Source organism: Octopus bimaculoides, chromosome 21 (genome assembly GCF_001194135.2).
Source record: "Octopus bimaculoides isolate UCB-OBI-ISO-001 chromosome 21, ASM119413v2, whole genome shotgun sequence".
Taxonomy (NCBI): domain Eukaryota; kingdom Metazoa; phylum Mollusca; class Cephalopoda; order Octopoda; family Octopodidae; genus Octopus; species Octopus bimaculoides.
Window position 1 is genome coordinate 13,462,761 of NC_069001.1, and position 4,014 is coordinate 13,466,774.

Consider the following 4,014-nt stretch of genomic DNA (forward strand, 5'->3'; position numbering starts at 1 on the left):
ATATATACACACACACATTTCCATTCCCCTCATCAATTATATACACACACACACACACAGAGGCATATATATATACACACACACATGTGTATGAAGGTGCATCAGCAAATGGTTGGGTGAGGCATGCCTAGTTGTTAAGCCAACTATCTGTGTATTGGATACCAAATCCATTTTACAGTCAAGCCAGGAAAAAAGAAAAAGTTACACCAAAGAACATTGAAAACATTCCCAGACCAGGTGACATGTGTTCTTGAGCAAAACACTTAATTTCATGTTGCTGTGCTCGGAGGAGAGAGGTAGAATCATTGGTACATTGGCAGATATACTTTACAGTATATTTTCCAGCTCTCCACGTTCCGAGTTCAAACCCCACATGCCTGGAGAAGACTGAAGACAACAGGAAGCCACACTCCCATATTCACCCCAAGTCTAGTCACGGTAACCAAAGTTCCAATAGTCTACTTAGCAGGGGAGGATATGGTCCCTCCCAGGTCATATAGAAAATGTTGGAGAAGGTTCACATTTACAGGACCTGCTCAACAGTAGATCACTACTAGACTATATAAGAATAAAAGGTTCCACAAAAAGACAACAAAGGAGCACATGGGAAATATACACAAAAATGTGGACATGCTCATCCCTCATCAGTTATCAATCAAAAATCATTACAATTTCAAGCCTTATTGATAAGGCATATAACAAGATAGAACTGTTTCAAACAAGGATCCCATAGATTCATGTATCTACAGGTTTGCATATATGCATGTGTGTGTGTGTGTGTGTAGATCTTAGAGTACAGGCATCAAGTAACTTGCACCATTGTCTCACATTGACCTTGTGACTGAAATAGTGTAAGGCTCAATGTTTAGAGCGTTGGGCTCACAATCATGAGGTAGTGAGTTTGATTCCTGGACCGGGCTGTGTGTTGTGTCCTTGAGCAAGACACTTTATTTCATGTTGCTCCTGTTAACTCAGCTGTAGAAATGAGTTGCAACATCACTGGTGCCAAGCTGTATCTGCATTTGTCTTTCCCTTGGATAACATCGATAGAGTTGAGAGGGGAGGCTGGTATGTATGGTGATTGCTTCCATAAAACAACCTTGCCCAGACTTGTGCATCGGAGGGGAATTTTCTAGATGCAATTCTTTTACCCTTATAACTGCTATTCAAAGGGAAAGTCACTACAGTGAGTCAGGCACTACAGATAATCAAAACAACTGGAGTACATATATCACAGAAACTGATGCAACATCTATCATATTTTATTCTAGTATTGGACACACAGTGAAACCAGCTAAACAAGGGGCTTCTTCACTTTTCTGTCAAGTAAGTTCCAATCACAAAGTATGGATGGATGGATGGATAAACAGATAGACTTATACATGCAGAGATATGTGTGAATATATGTATAAATATATATGATGGGCTCTCCCATCAAACACAATGTATGAACATTCAGCTTTTGCCAAATGACCTGCACAGGTGATTTGTTTACAATGGTCCATTGTTTGTGCCACACATTAACTCACTCTCTCCATCAAATCGACATTGTCAGAACAGGTGCACTGTGTGCCACGCGTCAGGTGCCAAAGTGATTGCAGAGCATTGTGAGATGAAGTGTTTTGCTCAAGAACACAACACACCGGTCTAGGAATTGAAATCACAACCTAACCACTAGGCCATGGCACCCTCACACACACACATAACTCTTTGAAACGCCAGTGTTTTAATGGTGGCAGCTGATGAAGGATATGTTCTCTATGTGGCTTGCTTGTTTTTTGTACCTTATTTATCATTTTGTTCATGTTTTTTTGCAATGTCATGTACCCAGATATGTATCTATATGTACATGTAGATGAAGGTATGTACATACATATGCATATACTCGTATATTGTTTGTATCACATGATCGAACGCACACGTTATCTTTACACAGTAAGTATTTGAGTTGATATAAAGAATAATAATAAATGGAGCAAAATGCATGCATTTTGCTCTATTTATTATTAATCTTTATATCAACTCAAATGCATCACTTTAACATGGAATTTCTACCCCTCATCCAGGTATAATATCCCAGTTTCTGTGTGATTTTTGCTACCCTGGTATCTATTAACATATTTGCATTATCGAAGTTTTCCAACCAAGATAATATTAATATATACATATATATATATATACATACATATATATATATATATATATTTACAGAAAAACAAAAGACGAAGGCAGGTGTGTGGACAACAAGCAGGTATATTAGTTTGATGCTCAGGAAAGTGAGAAAGTCTTTTACGTTTCGGGCCTACGCTTTTCAACAGAAAGGAATAAGAGAAAATAAACACAGAGAGAATGAAAAGAATTGTGGATTTAGCGGTCAAGCACAGAAGTGGCTGTGTAGCAATAAGCTTCTTTCCAATCACATGGTTCCAGATTCAGTCCCACTGTGTGACACTTTAGGCAAGTGTCTTCTACTGTGGCCTCAGACAAAACCAAGGCCTTGAGTGCATTTGATGGACGGAAACTGGAAAAAGCCTGTCATATGAGTGCGTGTGTATGTGTGTCATTATGTACATGTTTGTCCCCCACCACCGGTTGACAACCGGTGCTGGTTTGTGCATATCATCGTAACTTAGCGGTTCGGCATAACAGCCGATAGAATAAGCACTAGGCTTTAAAAAAGTACCCTACATGACGAAGCCCCAGCAATGGCAACAGTCTAATGACTGAAAACAAATAAAAGATAATCGTGCTAAGAATTCATAAATTAAGGGGGGGGGGGAAACAGGTACTCATATGTTTGTTACCAGAGTGGGGTATTAATGTTTACAATACTCAATTATAGATCCATTTAAACTGATCTTACTAACTGGTTTCGCACATGAGAGTTAGAGGAAAATCCCCCTTTTCATATCAACCCTCGTAATAAGCGCCGGGATTTTTGAAGTTCTTCCCTTAACTCGCCTGTGCAAAACCGATTGATAAAAATCGTCTCAAATGGATCCATTAATATTGTATTATATAAAAAATATGCGTGTGAAAGAAAGGGAGAGAAATGGACATAAACGTGATGTGTATACACTTGGAGAATTTTCAACGTTAAGTGAAGATTTTTCCAAAACGGATCTCTAAGGAACCACAGGTGCGAATGCTTGATAATGATGTTTAAATATAATGTGTATATCTTCTGGAATGCACATACGCATCTGTGTGTGTGTGTAATATTCGCATGCATAGATAGATAGATAGATAGATAGATAGATAGATAGATAGATACTTTATGCGTACATATAGATTTTTTTCACACAGACACAGCATAGAACACAGAATACGAAGAGATAGGGAAAAGATTGATTAGGAGTGTTCTACGTAAAAGACAGAACTGAGAGGTCTTATAGCAACGATATGGCAGCAACCAGTGAACTCAAGTCGAACTTCAAAGACGACAGTCACATACATCAAAAGCAACAATAACCCGCACTGTAAGTTGGAGTAAACGAGGAGGTGGGTGGAATATTAGCAAGGTACTCCGTCGTAATAGACGTTTCAAACGCTGGTCGAAAATATATAAGAACATCAATATGATAAGCAACGGCAACAATACAACATCGTTTTGGGAATATGGTGATGGTCGGTGGAGAAAGAGAAATGGCACCATTTCAGCTTTGTAACCAAACTGACCTGACCTTTATGACACGTGGGTGTGGGCACTTTGGTTTAGACAGACAGCAGAAAACGACCACCACAGTAACGAAACAGACCCAGGCAAAGCGTAAAAGGGGTTTAGTGCGTGTATGTTATTCCAGAAGGGGAGGTGACAAGTTCAAAAAACAAGCTATGTCTGGCCACTTGGGATAAAAGTACTCAAGACAAAGTCTGAGAGTGGAAAAATAACTATTTTTATCCATAATTCCTAAGTTCGCGACGTGCCATCAGCGAAACAGAAGATATATATTCCGTCGGACAAACAATTATGGATTAAGTATTATATACACACACGTGTGTATATATATATAT